At 41.5% G+C, this 16505-nt stretch overlaps 1 pseudogene; it reads right to left on the bottom strand.

The window, feature by feature from the left end:
- Nucleotides 1-286: 286 nt before the first annotated feature.
- The window catches only part of LOC125102813 (60S ribosomal protein L27a-like), a 32241-nt pseudogene continuing 16022 nt past the window's right edge, over nt 287-16505 (bottom strand).

Below are 16505 nucleotides of genomic sequence, written 5' to 3'. Positions count from 1 at the left end.
CCTTCCTACAGGACTGTGGGCAAGTTTATGCCTTGTATCATCCTTCTGGTGCTTCCTTGGCACTGGGCACAGAAACAGCTACATCACAGCCTCAGTGCATGCACGTGTGTGCACATAGGCATACATGTTTGTGCATGTGTGTGCACACAAGTATAAGCATACGTGAAGCATTGGGCACACAAGGTTGGGAGGATGATCAGCTGGGCGGGGGGATAAAGAAATCATACCTGTGGAAATGAATGCTAGAATTGGAGTCAGGTGGGTCAAGAAGAGAACACACAATTGGTCATTGAAAGGCCCTCTTGCCATAGACGATCGCAGTGAGAAAGTCTACAAGGGAACAAGGAAACATTGATGACAGAATCAGAGATAGGCGATGGAAAAAGATAGTGATTCTGATTCCTATATTGGGTCATATGGAGGATCAGGGTAGGTGAGGTCTTCAACTAGTTCCTGTGGCCTCTCTTCATCATTCCAACTGGAGATAATCTTCATTATCTTCACAAACCACATCAAAGTATCCTTTATATCAGCAGGCATTGACAAGAGGGTTCCTTGGAAAGGTTTGCTGGATGAATGATGCTCAGTAATCCTCCCAGAATTCTTTCAGTAGTGAAGATAGTGATGGTATCAGAAATGGGTAACTGTCTATTCTCCCCTTCCATAGTAAATGTTGAGATGGAAAGAGGTTGCCCAGCTAGAGACTGTATTCCCAGCCTGCCTTGTACTTGATAGGAGTCATGAGACTTGTTTTCACCAATAGAATATGAGAAGAAGGGATGTGTGTCAGTTTAATAAGAGGAGCATGTGAACATGTATGCCCTCCTGCACCTGTTCCCCTTCTGTCATTTTAATATGTATGATACTGAGGCCTTAGGGAATAATAGGGGTGGACATTCCACCATAAGATGGAAGATTCCTGGCATCTGAATGACCATGTGGAGGGGAGTTGCTTGCAGAATCAAACCCCCTCCTAGGTACATGAGCAAGAAATACACTTTTACCATATCAGACCATCACATGTTTGGATCTATTTATCACAGCAGCTTGGTCTACACTGAATAGTACACTGATTAGTACTGACAGGGTACTCCAAGTTTGAGCCAATGGAGTAGCATGTTAGAGAAGATTTTCCCACATCTGTGTATGTATATTCCAAAACACATTTGTTCATGACCAGACTCAGCAGTTGACTCTCCATAAAGGTCCAAATAATTTTTAACTGGGCTCAAGATGGTTATTCTTTTTGAATAGGTAATTTATTCACATGATTTAAGAAGTTAATGTTATGGAAAGGTATATAGAGCTCACTCTCATCTCTGCCCCATCTATGCTATTTACTGTGCTCCCTTAAAAAACAAAGGGATCACTATCTTTATTAGTTTCTTGTGTATTTTTTTAGAGTTCAAGTAAATGTATATAAACAAATATGTTGAATATATAAACATAACATATATATGCATTATTTTTTTACATAAAAGAGCATACTAAGATGCTCTTGTGCATTTTATATTGTTTAACAATAAATCTTAGAGATCTTTCTATATCAGCACATGGAGAACTTCTTCATTCTTTTTCACAACTCTGTAATATGCCATTAAAAGGCTATACCATGATTAATTTAACTACTTCCCTCCTGATGGATGCTTTAAGTTGTTTCCATTCTTGTTACAGATAGTGCAGCAAAGAAAGATCTTTTCATGAGTGCAGGAATACCAGTGGAACACCTTTCTAGAAGTAAGATCATTGGGTCAAGAGGTAAATGCATTTACAACTTGCATGGATATTTGCTCCTCCCCTTTGAATCTGATTTCTGGGAGGGAACAAGGCATATTCAGGCTGATACTTGACACTTCATTTCTCTAGAGATTCCTGTCACCAGCCACTGAGCTGAGAGAATGTGACCAGAGCCCAGACTTGGTGCAGTATCTTGGAACCTGCCAAGGTAGGAATTATAGTCCTTCTAGATTCCTCATGTCTCTGTTAGCTATAGGTGGTGTATCTGTGCTCTGTTCTCTTGTAGCCCAGAGAGTTAGAGCTGTGAGCTCTGAGTTGTAGTCCACCATCTGTCAGATGGAGAATAGAGTCTCTCTGGCTGCCATAGGTTGGTGGTGACACACAAGTGAACTGATGTACATGACAAAGCTGCAGAAATGGTGTGATTCAAAGCTGGGGCTCTGGACTCCTATTATTTGGATTTGATTTCTGGCTCCATCTTTTCTTAACTTTGTGACCTTGGGTGGGTGTTTAATTCTTTGAAAAGACCTGAATTTCTTCAGCTGTAAAATGGGAAAGATACCAACAGATTTGTTGTGAGGATTCTAGATTAGCTAAAACATTGTGTACAGTAAATGACACAAAGTACTCAATATGTGCTAAATGATCTGGATGAGTCAGCAAGCATGGCTTGCTCTTTCAGTTGGTGTTATGCCTGGTCTTAAAATTCTCTTCATGCAAATTGTGGTTAAATGATGTTTATAGGCCACTAGAAAATTCCTGGTTCTTGTCACATCTACCCCTCTGATCAACTGTTTGATAACAGACTGATCTAGGACAGTACTGGTATATTTCAAGTGAAGGCTTTTCATTTGAGAGTCATCAGCTCCAACATTAAATAAACTTAAAATCTGAAAGGATGGTAAATTTATAAGCAATTGTTCCTTCCATCTTTTAAGCTGCTTTTCAATTTAGCCAGACCAAGCGAGATTCATACTGTCAGTGCAACACAGAGGAAAATTGAGGACAAAACTGTATAAATTTTTTAACAAATTATTTTAGTTATTTTTACTGTATTTTATTTTTTATCATTACTACTCTAACTTATTATTTTATTTTATTTTTTATTGTGTTATGTCAGTCACCATAAAATACATCATTAATTTTGATGCAGTGTTCCAAGATTCCTTGTTTATGTACAACACTACTAGGTGTTGTATATTTTAGTTATTCTTTAAAAAAGATTTTACTTATTTACTTGAGAGAGAGCAAGAGTGAGAGAGCACAAACAGGGGGAGCTGTAGAAGGAGAGGGAGAAATAGACCCTCTGCTGAGCAGGGAACCCTACTTAAGGCTCAATCCTAGGACCCCAAGATCATGACTTGAGCCAAAGACAGATGCTTAACCCGCTGAGCACCCAGGTACCCCTTATTTTTATTTTTTATTAAGTAGGATCCACACCCAGTGTGGAGCCCAACGTGGGGCTTGAATTCATGACCCTGAGATTAACACGAGCTGAGATCAAGAGTCAGACACTTAGCTGACTGAGCCACTCAGGCGCCCCATGGACAAAACAGTTTCTAACACTTATGCTCACTTAGACAGTGGGCCTTATAGATTGGTATCCACAGTGGATGATCTGGTGCAATTATATTCTGAGGGCCATGTGGTTTTCACAGAGTAGATATAACCTTAGGTTCTAATTGAAGAACATCTTTTTATCCTCAAAATTTAACTTAAAATTATTTTTATTAGTTTCATAGGTAGAACCTAATGTTTCATCAGTTGCATATAACACACAGTGCTCATTACATGGTGCCCTCCTTAATGCCTATCATGCTGTTACCCTTTCCCTCTACAACCTCCCTTCAGCAACCCTCAGTTTTTTCTTAGAGTTCAGTGTCTCTTATCATTTGCCTCCCTCTCAATTTGCATCTTATTTTATTTTTCTTTCCTTTCCCTTATGTTCATCTGTTTTGTTTCTTAACTCAGAATTTAACTTTTAACTGTGCTTTAGGCACAGGAGGTGCTCAATAAATACTGAATGAATGAATGAATGAATGAGCCAATGGAGAAAGCCTGTTAATAAGAAATAGAATGAAGAAGTAAATCCATGCTTTTGGAAAGTATCAGTTTTCATTCTACTATTGGCTTTACTTCATGTGTTATTATTTCCTCCACCAAGAGTTGGTTTTATTCAATAATTAGTACTTATTGTGTGAAGGCCTAGTGTAAGGGGCTGGTGGGCATATAGGGGTCACCAACTTTCTATGTTGGTTTTTAAATTTTAAATTAGAAGATATCTTAGTCTGGCGGGAACTGAGATGTCACAAGTTGTCTGACTCTAACAACTTTGCTCCAGAATCTGTACTGCCTTTAGAAAATGCAGTTTTGTGTATTTTCTACTTATTATGATCTTGGTGTAAAAACATCACTAAATAGGAATGTGAGGGAAACACAGGATGTCCCACTATTAATTCAGGCATTGTGTCTGAGCTCAAACATCTTACCACCATTGGACATCCCACATCATTATGGGGAGGAGAATAGAAAGGTAAAGAACCAGCCTGCTGCTCCAGGGACTCACCCAGTTGCAGTAGCCTCTGCCCTGACCCTAAGACCTAGCCCCACTACCTGCTATTATGTTGTTAACAGTTAAAGGCAGCCTTGCTGTCTTTTTTTTTTTTTTTTGAAGATTTTATTCATTTATTTATTTGAGAGAGAGAGAGAGAGTGGAGGGAGAGGAACAGGGGGAGAGGGACAAGCAGACTCCCTGCTGATAGTGCAGAGCCCTATCTCACGACACAGAGATCATGACTTGAGCTGAAACCAGAGTTTGACGCTTAACTGACTGAACCCCCAGGTGCCCCCCAGCTCAGTCCTTTTGAAGGCAATGGCCTACTCACTTTTTGAGAGAAGACATCAGTGTGTTCTTGGTTACCAACTGACTTCTGACCCTGGCCACGTGGTAGGACTTGGCAAATTGGATCTAAGCACATATGATATAGTGTGATCTTCACCAAATGTGTCAGGAAGTGAGAACCTACTTTCATATTTATAACTATTATGTTTTCTATTTAAATGCAAACATGTAAGTACGTATTTTCTCTCTCTTTTTAAAAAAGATTTTATTTATTTATTTGAGAGGGGGAGAGAGCACGAGAGGGGAGGAGGTCAGAGGGAGAAGCCGACTCCCAGTGGAACTGGGAGCCCAATGTGGGACTCGATCCTGGGTCTCCAGGATCATGACCTGAGCTGAAGGCAGTCGCTTAAGCAACTGAGCCAGCAAGGCACGCTCTCTTTTATTTTTTTATTAATTAAAATATTTTATTTTATTATTTATTTTATTTTATTATTTTTAAATTATTACTTTATTTTATTATTTAAAAGTTTTATTATTTAAAAATTATTTAAAATACTTATTTTATTATTTGTTCTTATTGTCCTTAGGCTAGAAAGCATGCAAAACCAATTTTTTTGATTTGTAAAAACCCTGTAAAGATGACTAATTAAAGACCCCACTCCACTGCCTTCAGTAGTAGGCATTTTCCTCTAATAGTAGGGAAAAGAACAGATGGAAGGCTATGGTGAATTCTACCAGTACCTGCATACACATCTCTGCTGCAAAGGGAAATGAACAACCATCTCTTATTGAGAATTGACTGTGCCAGCAATGTGTGCTATGTTCTTTACCTATATAAGCTTAGTTCTTACAAAATCCTGTAAAGGGATTAGTCTCTTATTTTATGGTTGAGGAAACCAAGGCTCAGAGTCACTGGTGCATAACAGATCACGATGAAGAGATGTTGATTCCTTCATGGGGTCCATCATCAAAGGCAGATACTGGGAATTATGGGCCAGATCTCGTTTGCTTGGTATACAGTGCTTACAAACCACCGAAGTTAATTTATTACACTTAGAATCCAGGAAATTTCACACAAAAATCTAGGCTTTGGGTTTCTCTTGAAGAACATCAATTGTATGGTACTATTGGCTGAATAACTGCTCTTCTCTCAAGTGGGGGGAACTTCCCTAGGTCGCCACAATCCCTATTTGGTCCACTTTATTAATTTATATCCTCTCCCTAGCCCCTTAGCCATTTGAGTTAGATACCTTTGATCTAGATTTCTCTGTGAGTAATGGTAAGGTGTGTGATGGGTGTGGAAGTGGAGGAGAAGGTAGAGGTGTGAGGGATAAAGGGTGATATGGCAGAAGACGTATTGTAGGATATTCTGGAAGCAGCTCAACATTTCCAAGCTGTTTTAACCATTTTGAATTTGGACAGCTTGGGGTCAAATGAAGGGGTTGTACTAGTTGATCTGTTAATTCCCATCTAGTTCTTAATTTCCTTTTAGGTTTTACCTCACCTGCAAAGCCATATTCCTTCCTTGTTGTGAGTGGATTTGTCATAATTGCTATAGGAAAGTGACTTCATTGCCAAGGTCACCATTGAGCAGTAATCTTGGGTTGATGGTGATCAGCACCAGTAAGTTTACAATTCCAGGATTTCTACAGTATTCTACATAAATGGTGTCCATGGAGCTGTGCAACATGCCAGCCATGCTGGTGGCATGTGCTACTCTTCATAGTCAAGAGACTTTCCTTGGGGGCCATCAAATGTAGGCCAATGATATAAACGTAGACTTGAAAAAGTTATATAAACAACTACAAAATGAGTTAGTCGCATTTATGGAGTGCTGGAATAGCATATATGAAAAAGTGTATAAAGCAAGAAGTGGTGTTTCAAATTTAGATAGGAAGAGATTGAAAGCTGTCACATTGCCGTTCACTCTGGAAAGTTATCATGAAAGACGCCTATGTTTATAAGATGATTTACAGTGAAGGAAAGCTGCCAGATGGGCTAGTGTGAGAAATATGAATGAAAGAAAAGAAGAAAAGCAATATTTTCAGGGAAAGAGACATTTTTTCTAAGAATATTTCCTTCCGTATTAAAAAAAAACTTAGATGGAGCATTTCTTTTGGCATGAAGACAAATATTCTGAAAAAATTGATTTCTACCTCATCTTTAATGCCTCCAACTAATTTAAAAATCTACACACTAGAGGGAAATGCAATTCAAAACTACAACAAGATATTACCTTATACCCATCAGAATGGCTAAAATGAAAAAAAGAACAAAGAACAAATGTTGGTGAGATGTGGAGAAAAAGGAACCCGCATACACTGTTGGTAGGAATGCAGACTGGTGCAGCCATTATGGAAAACAGTGTGGAGATTCCTTAAAAAGTTAAAACTAGAAACACCTTATGATCCAGCAAGCACACTACTGGGTATTTACCCAAAGAATACAAAAATGTTAATTTAAAGAGATACATGCTCCCTGATTTGTAATAGCCCAATATGAAAGCAGCCCAAGTTTCCATCAATTGATGAATGGATAAGGAAGATGTGATATAACACACACACACACACACACACACACACACACACACACACACACACAATGGAATAGTATTCAGCCACAAAAAGAATGAAATCTTGCCATTTGCAATGACATGGATGGAGCCGGAGAGTATAATGCTAAGCAAAATAAGTCAGTCAGAGAAAGACAAATACCATACGATTTCACTCATATGTGGAATTTAAGAAACAAAACAAGCAAAGGGAAAAAAAAAGAGAGAGCAAGAGACAAACCAAGAAATAGACTCTTAACCATAGAGAACAAATCAATGGGTGCCAGAGGAGGGCAATGGGGGGATGGGTGAAATAGGTGATGGCATTTAAGGGTACACTTTTCATGATGAGCTCTGAGTAATGTGTGGAATTGCTGAATCACTATGGGGCTCCTGGGTGGCTCAGTCAGTTAAGTATTCTGTTAAGTAGTTAAGCGTTTGCCTTCGGCTCAGGTCATGATCTCAGGGTCCTGGGATGGAGCCCCCATCGGGCTCCCTGCTCAGTGGGGAATCTGCTTCTCCCTCTACTCCTGCCCCCCGCTGGTGTCCTCTCTCTTTCTCAAATAAATAAAATCTTAAAAAAAGAATTGCTGCATCACTATATTGTATACATGAAACTAATGTAATAGTATATGTTAACAATCCTGGAATTAAAGTACCAAACTTAATAAAAAATCTACACACTTGGAAGATTTTAATGTAACGTTGACATGTATTTTATGCTAGTCAAATTTTCCTTTTTTACCAGCTCAGGTAAAAATCACAATCCCCCTCCCCCTTATTTTTGAAAATCTCAATGTATTTCTAATTTCAAGTACAAGAGAGAGTGAAGTCAAGGACTTTATAAAGAAATAGGAAGAATTAAGCTTTCAGCTAATTTATTCAGTGTTTTAGGGCCCAGTTGACTCATTGGGTCACATTAAAAATGAACAATCTGCTTAGCATTTGCTTTTGCAACATGAGTTTTTAGATGCTCAGACCCTGGGGCATTTGTGCTCATCTAGTGAATAGGTGCATCTTAGGATTTTGTCAGACAAATTTCTCCCACTACATGTCAGTGGGAATCTTGTATAACACTGTCTAACCTCTTCCTTTCTCATGGGTTCCTGGTTCTGCCATCTTCTGCTTGTTATAAAAGAATCAGCCAACTTTTGATCCATATACAAAGCCAAAAAGCACAACAGTGGAGGATAATGAATCCTAAAAAAAACTTGAGTTTTTAAATTATCAATGTCCCATCCTATCCCCTCAGAATTTACCTCCGTAAGACAAAGACTGCTTCTGTGACATCTGTGAATCTCTGCCCAACAGATTTTTATATGGCCCTGGGCATACACAGCCTGTACGCAAGGCAAACCAGAAGATTGGTGTTCTGGAAGAGGCAGTCAACTAATCATTATAGTAGTTGGTGGATAATTACCCTAAATTCTCATGTCTTCAGAAGGATAACTCTGATGTTTGTGTCCTACACTGTCTCTGGAGGTCCCATCAAGCCTGAGCTACCGCTGTCCCAATAGGAACTTGTTGGATAACATGTTGGCTGCCTTCTCTTCCTTGCCTCACTCCCCCACTCAGCTGGTGTTCCCCAGATCACCTCCTGAATCAGCTATTTGCATTAGAACCTTTGCAACAGGACCTGCTTTAGGGAAATCCAACTAAAAGATTTGTTGAAAGGATAAAGGGGAAGCTCCAGAAGAAGCAGGGACTGATGAGCACTATGGCTGTGAAATAGAGACTGGGAAAAGTTTTTAAAAGAGGTCACCACAAAACCTGGTGCATTTAGGACTCTTTTGAATCCCCCTCCCCTTTATTTTCCCCTCAACCACTTTGCTGAAAGTGAGGCCTTCTATATTTATTAGATATTAGGAAGACCATAGTAAAATTTTTGATGTGTGGATGTAGAACACCTAACAGAGGGCCTGGGGCATAGTATGTGCATATAGTAGCTTCGATTTCATGAGCATGGACATGTCAGACATGTTTGTCAACTACCTCCCTCAGTCATTTCAGTGTGCATCGCTATTACATCTGTCCTCCACTTCCACCACTCATCCTGGACTGTCTAGTTGATTTTTCTAGTCTGCGTGTGGGTTTTACATTCACCCCTATTAGCCCTTTTCTTGTTAGATTTACTTATTTCCAGTTACTGGAGTTCGTTTGACTCCTGATTCTTTCACCTTACTCCTGCTGCTCTGTAAAGCTTCACTTTCCCCACAGTTTTCCTCAGGACCTCATCTCTGTCCTCATCCAAGACACTGGCACAGTTCTTAACCAGGAGTGAAGTTAAGAATCTGGGCAGAAAATCACGTGACTTGTGCCACTACTTCCCTTTATCTTAGGAGTCGTTGGATAGCAAGGAGAGAAAGTGACTTGAAGCAGCATGAGGGAAGGAGGGCTTATTTTAAGCACTCTGGGAAATCTCATATACTCTCACTTCTTTCTTCCATCTGGAACCTCATAGTTTCCTATTTCTGCTATAGCAGATGCTACAACTGCCAGCCCATGCAGACTTGGATTTCTGCTCATTTGCTGAGGCTCACAGTGAGCTATCATGACTGCCCTCAAGGATTTCCCTCAGACCCCAAGACCACTTGGCTTTCCAGCTCAGCTGGCATGTTCACATGCCCTTTGAATCGACCCACTTTGGTACAAGTGTTCACATCTGTTTCAACCATCTGTGACCAAAGGCAAAATCAAATTATATAATGAGCTGCCCCTTTAAGATTTTGAGTGGGACAGTTACTTCATGTTGAGGTATAAAGAGAAGAAAATGTTTTCCATATAGTTTAGCTAAAAGCCAAAAATGACTCTAGAATTAAGAGGGCATTCATGAGGTAGATTCTGGAGACAGCAACATTTCAGGACCTTGCAACCTTCAAGTGAGGTATGTGGTACCCACAGAAGACAGCCAAGTCTATATTAATATCTACTGGGAGACTACTTTTATTAGGAAGGCACTTATTTATTCATTACTGGGGAAACCCAACAATTTCCTATAGTTCTATTCTGATTTTAATTAGAATATTAATCAGCTATGCTCTGCACAATTTTGGCTAAAAATCCACAATGCAATATACTAAAATTCCTAGGAACAGAGCCAATTTAATTTGTACTAGATATTTTGCCCCAGGTTAGCATTAGGAACTTATTATTGCATGTCTCATACAGCTATTATTATTATAAATGTGCATATTGTGCAAATTAAAATCGTATTTTATTCAGGGAAAAACTTCTGTTTGCTTGAGTCCTGGTGACTGTGTCTGTGTTCCTGGGAATTCAGTACTTGTGACATCTCTCATGGTAGATCTAGCAAAGAAATGCCTCTGGGACACTCAGCCACTTACCATTTCTGGAAGGACATAACTTGCACTATGGGGGAGGAGGACCAGATGATGGCCATCACTGTGTCTTTGTTCAAGGAGTTTTCAGCACACACAATAGTGTATGATAAATATTGTGATGGGGAAGTGCAGGATGCAATGGTATACTTGGTGGGGTATACTTGTCAAGGGAGTCAGGAAAGCTCTCCTGGAGGCTAGGATGTATAAGCCCAAACCTGACAATTGAATAGAAGTTAAAAAAGGGAAGAGAGAGTAGGGTATGGGAAGAATGACCTTAATTTCAGTTTTGCTGCTTTATAAAGGGTGCAGTGAGGATTGGCAAGGCCAGAACTGGAGAGCCAGAGTGGAGCCAGGTAATGGAGAATCTTGAAGCCATGTGGAATTTACCGTAAGGAGCAATGGGAAGCCAATGAGGATTTTAGTAGAGGAGTAGTAGTATGAGGTTTGCATTTTAGTAGAATCCCTCTCTCTAAGAAGTAGAGCATGAGTTGGAAGAAAGTTACAGTAGAAGCAGAGACATTAGTTAGAAAATAATTTCCATGATACAGGCAAGAGAAGATCATGACTGGGATATGGGTATATCTTTGGAAATGGAGAGAAGTGGGTGGATGGAGGGACAATCTGGGAGGTGAAATTCATAGGTGGTGATGAATTTCAAGTGCAGGTGAGAAGGAGTGATAGATCAGGGGAGAATTCCAGGTTTGCTTGAAACATCTTGTTGGATGATGGTTTCATTTAATGAGATAAGAAATATGGGAGGAGAAACATTTTTAATTTTCGGTAGGGGTTGGGGCTGGGGAGAGGAAAGATGATGAGTTCAAATTCGAACACATTGAGTTTGAAGGACTGGAAGACTCATAGGTGGTGCTGTGTTGGACGTGGGTGGACATATGGATCTGCTGTTCAGGAAAAGAGACCTGGAGGGAGATGAAGACTGAGAATTCTTAACACAGAATGGTCTTTGAAGCCATGTTTTGTGTTGGAATATTCCAAGAAAGCATATCTCACTTGAGAAGAAAAGAAGTTGCAAGATAGAGCCTTGAGCAACAACCTGAAGGTAGGGGGAAGAGGAACATGTAAAGGAGACTGAGAAGAAATGTGCAGGATGGCCAAGGGGGAACCAGGAAGCAGAGGAACATGTAAAGGAGACTGAGAAGAAGTGTGCAGGATGGCCAAGGGGGAACCAGGAAGCACTCGAGTCACCTGTGCTGAGGGAAATGTGTTATGGAACTGAGAGGGCAGAGTCAACCATTTCAAATGTTGCTAAGGGCTCAAACAAGATGGTGCCAGAGAGCTGAATTCAATCCCATATGCCTTTAACCCCAGAGTCCAGTAGCCGAAGGTTTTAGCCTCCACTTACCACCACTGCATACTTATATGCAGTTTCTTGTCCTTCTTTTTGAGTTTAAATATATTTTCATCATGGAAAGAAATATACAGAGTATCAAGAGGTACTCAGTGTAGTGAGGGGGTTTTGACTTGAACTCTCTCTGTTATTTTGACTGGAAATATTCATACAGAAATATATAGTCATTGTTTTTCTTTACTCACTGTTTCACCATCACATAAATGTTCATATTTATTTATAGGAGGTCTCTGGAACAAAATCAATAATATCACCTGATGTGGTAAGCAGAATTCTAAGATGGCCCCTATATTCCTGGCTTCCTGGTGTACGTGCTATCCATAATTCATCCCTTTGAGTGTGAGTGGGACTTTTAAATATAATGGGATATAAATTCCATCATTATGTTAATAAAAAAGGATTTTCCAGTTGCAATTGAGGTCCCTAATCGATCAACTTTGAGTTGATCAAAAGGGAGATTATGTGGATGGGCCTAAGGTAATCAATTAAATCCTTGGGATTGAATCCTTCCCCAGGAAGGAATCTGAGCCTTCCCTGGCAGAAGAAAATCAAAGCATGAAAAGAATATCTTTTTCTGGCATTGAAATGAAAAAAATTACTATATTGTGGGAGGGCCCATGAAGAGGCTGCGTAGCAAGGACCTGAAGATGACTTCCAGTCTCTAGGTAACAGTCAGCAAGAAAAGGGGCCCTCAATTCTACAATCATGGGGAGGTGAATTCTGCTACCAGCCACTACGTGAGCTTGGAAGTTCCAGAATGGAATGCTGTCCAACTGACACTTGATTCCTTTATACCACCAGCCAGTGCTATTGTTTCTAAGGTCCAGAATGGAATGCTGTCCAACTGACACTTGATTCCTTTATACCACCAGCCAGTGCTATTGTTTCTAAGTTCCAGAATGGAATGCTGTCCAACTGACACTTGATTCCTTTATACCACCAGCCAGTGCTGTTGTGGGATGTCCCTCCTGGTGGGCTCTGAGTGCAGAGTTCTTTGCCCTGCTCACCGTGTGCTACATGTACCCTCTTATTGTCGTTTTCCTCCTAAAGCAGCTGGCTCTGTCCCTCGGTCCCTGGTGACCCCCTGTCACCTTCACAAGTGCAGCCAAGGTCCCAGGTTCCACCAAAGAGTCTGAAGAAAGAGTCAAGTGGCCTCTGATCATTCAGTCCAGGTGTGGGCACTGACTGAGGAAAATTTGCCCCAGCCATGAGCAAAATCCACTGGAAGGAGGGAGGGACAGTGTCATTCATCTAACCCTTTCCTGGCCTCAGTTTCCCCATGAAAAATGGAGCAAGAAGGTTCTTGATTTGGTCTGAGCTCAAACATGACTGTCCACTTTCATCTGTGACCTTCTGGCCAGCTCTTCCCTGCTCTGAGCCTCACACCCTTCACTGGGCTCTCTGAGCAGCAGGTAGGGAGAGGCAAACAAAAGGGCACATGGATGCTACAGTCAAAGAGCCATGTGGGAGTGAGTGACTATTCACCCAGAATCTAGTTTTATTTAACTCACATTGTTTCTCCCAGGCACCATGAGATTTTGGCAGCACAGTTTAGCGGTTCAGGAGTGTGACTCTGTGTTGAATCTCGGCTCTGCTAATCACCGGCAGTGGGAGCTGGGCAAGTAGCTCATCCTGCATGTTCCTCACCTGTAAGTGGGTCAGTCATAGAACCATCTCAGTGAGGTGAAGAGTCAGTCAGTTAATACACATAAGGGTTACCAGGTGTCCCCAGTAATGATCCCTGACTTCTGAAGATGCCACAGAGTGACTGTTGTGGTGGGTGTGGACAACAGGTGGGGATAGTGGGGATCGTGACCAGGGAGGCACCCAGGAATAGGCTGTTTACTGATCTGTGTGCTAGCTTCACAGGTGTATTCTGTATAAAACTCATCCAACGGTGTGTGGAAGATAGATGCACTTTCTCTAGCTGGATCACACCTCTAGAAAAGCGTCTTCTTTCAATTAGTACTTGGGATTCCAAGTACTATAACATTCCTAGGAAAACTCCAGCCTTTCAAAGTCTATGGAATTGCTGAGGTCTAAGCCAAAAGTCTAAGGAAGATACCAGGTACTGCTACCTATGTAATGTCTGGGTTGAGGTAGAATAAATTGAAAAAGGCACTAAGGTATATATGGGATATGAAGGTAGGACAGGGCTAGCAATAGGAAACAGGGAAGGGGATGGCATCCAGATACCCAGGAGGGCAATGGGACCTCTTAGGCTGGATGGCAGGGGTGGGGCTGTGGATTCTTCTCCCCCACCCTCAAGAATCCTTAGTGGCTGCTCCATTGCTCTGCAATGTAGGTTCAGAATTCTCTGGAACACAGCTCACACCTCAGGGCCCATTGCCTGAGATAGGAGTGAGCTTCAGGCCTCAGATGATGGATGCCCATCTCCTTTCTGAGGAGACTGAGATGTGAATGTGGGCCCCTCCCTCTTCACCCTCCATCCTACAGGGAAGGATTGCTACTAGTCTTCAGAATAAAGGGAACATCAGCTAGGTAGAGGGAGCCATGGCTCAGCCCCAGCTGAAGCTCGACACTTCATTTCCCCATTATTCCTCACACTTTTCTAAATCAATTTTTTGGCTCAGAGAGACACACCTGGGACAGGAAACATCTGGAAAAAAAATAATATCACCCCAGGGGTGTCTGGGTGGCTTAGTCAGTTAAGCGTCTGACTCTTGGTTTTGGCTCAGGTCATGAGATGAAGCCCCGCATTGGGCTCCATGCTTAGCAAGGAGTCTGCTTCTCTCCACCTCTGCCGCTCTCCCTGCTCTCTCTAAAATAAATAAATAAATCTTAAAAATATATATATATATCATCCCAAGCACAGGGATTCAATGGTCACCAACTGAGTTATTAAAAGAGTTCAGGATACCTGCAGAAGAATGTTTATGTATCTCTCCTTTCCCTCTGTGGCACCTCAAGATGAGTTTCTTCTCTGGGTCAGGCCCTACCTGGAGAGTGTCACTGAGCTTTGGAAGGCCTCTGATGGCAGGACAGAACCCTCAGCTTGTCCTTGACAGAGCCCTCCGTTTCCTTGGGGAGCAGGATTCTAGCCCATGCAGTACCCAGCAAGTGTAGGTCTGAGACTTGGTGCTTTCTTCAGCTGAGGGCTACCAATCAAAATAACAATTGAGGATATGATAATTAATTAATCAGTTAATTAATCAATAAATAAAGCCATCCTTCCTTGCATTTGTCAGTGTCAGAAAAATAGAAATATTGTTATCTACTTTAAAAGTGAAAAATTTGGAAAGAACTCAGCTCTCTGTTGACTCGTTGTAGAACAGCATATTATCCACATATTATGTTCACAAATTGCCCAGAAAAAGCAGTGAGATAGTCCAAGTCCCTCTCTCAAGTCTTTCAGTATCAACACAGGGATGATAATGGGCAGCCTGGAGACTGGCCATGAGGACTGAGGTGGCACAGGATCTGATTTCTCTTCAGAAAAAGTTGATTCATCTCTTCCTTCTTTTCTGTACCCTATGATCTTCTCCAACCTAGATTAGGGCCTGTGGTACATCTTTTACTTGGAGCCCAAAATGAAACATAGTCCCTTGCTCTGAATGCAATTAACACCTGAAGTGACATTGGTTGCAGAAACAGCTGGAAGTTTGTGGGCTTACCTTCAGTTTTCCAAAGATCTTGGGAAGTCTTAAGTCATTGGGTTCACAACCACCTCCCACCTAGCCTGGGCTCCCAGACCTCTGTGGCTGGACTCCCTACTTTCTGAAAGACTTCCTGTCAGCAATGAGATCCAGGGACAACTGGAGCACCACAGCTCAAAGGGGGCTCATCCAACTCTGGTGGATCTTGGTCCTCAGAATTTAAGAGTCTCTGGCATGGAGGTAGCCTCAGAGAAAATACCCAGGATTTCTTAATGAAGGCAAACACAGACTCCCACCACCATGTGACATGTAAAGGCCAAAGCAATAAGGCCCTGAGGAGCAAGAGTAGTGGATGGAGCTCCCAAAAATCTTCTGTGTGAGGCACTTGACAGGGCCCAGCTATGGAAGGATGTGGGGAAGTTCTCATGAGAAAAGTTAGGAAGTTCTACTTCCTACCAAGTTCTACCAAGTAAGAAGCTAGTGATTGACTGAGGAGAAGGATGAGAGTCACTTGGTGAATCCATCAGGAAATGACTTACTAAACGTTCAAAGGGAAACCAGAAAACTGGCAAATGCCTGGAAGGCACATTGGGCAAGAAGCTGGAGCAGACCAGGCAGGGTTTTTCTGAGTCAGTTGTGAGTGGTCCTTGAATGGCTGCCCATTCTACATTGCCCCTCCTGGGAAGTTCCATGGGGCTGAGAAACCAGAAACTGAGCACATTTTGTGGGTTAGGAACACACCCAAATACCTCTGAGGAGGTTATCTTCCTCATTCAGGAGCTCAGTAGGTCTTAGATGGTCATATTTTATGGTTTTGTGTGTGGCAGAGGCCATATTCTCCTCTCAAGATCCTTGAATCCATTAAAGTATTTAAATTGAGAGATATCCAGTCCTGGCCTCTTTTCCTATTTACTTTCCCACCTTGGGCACCCATGTTCCAGGGTGAGACTCCATAGCCAAGGTTACCAAGTAGTCCAAGGGAACAAGTTCATCACCTTTGAAAGTCCTTGCTCAGCCGTAGCACCTGTGAGTGTGAAAGTCCAGAGGACCT

Source organism: Lutra lutra, chromosome 1, assembly GCF_902655055.1.
Source record: "Lutra lutra chromosome 1, mLutLut1.2, whole genome shotgun sequence".
Classification (NCBI taxonomy): Eukaryota; Metazoa; Chordata; class Mammalia; order Carnivora; family Mustelidae; genus Lutra; species Lutra lutra.
This window is presented reverse-complemented; position numbering and strand designations above follow the sequence as displayed.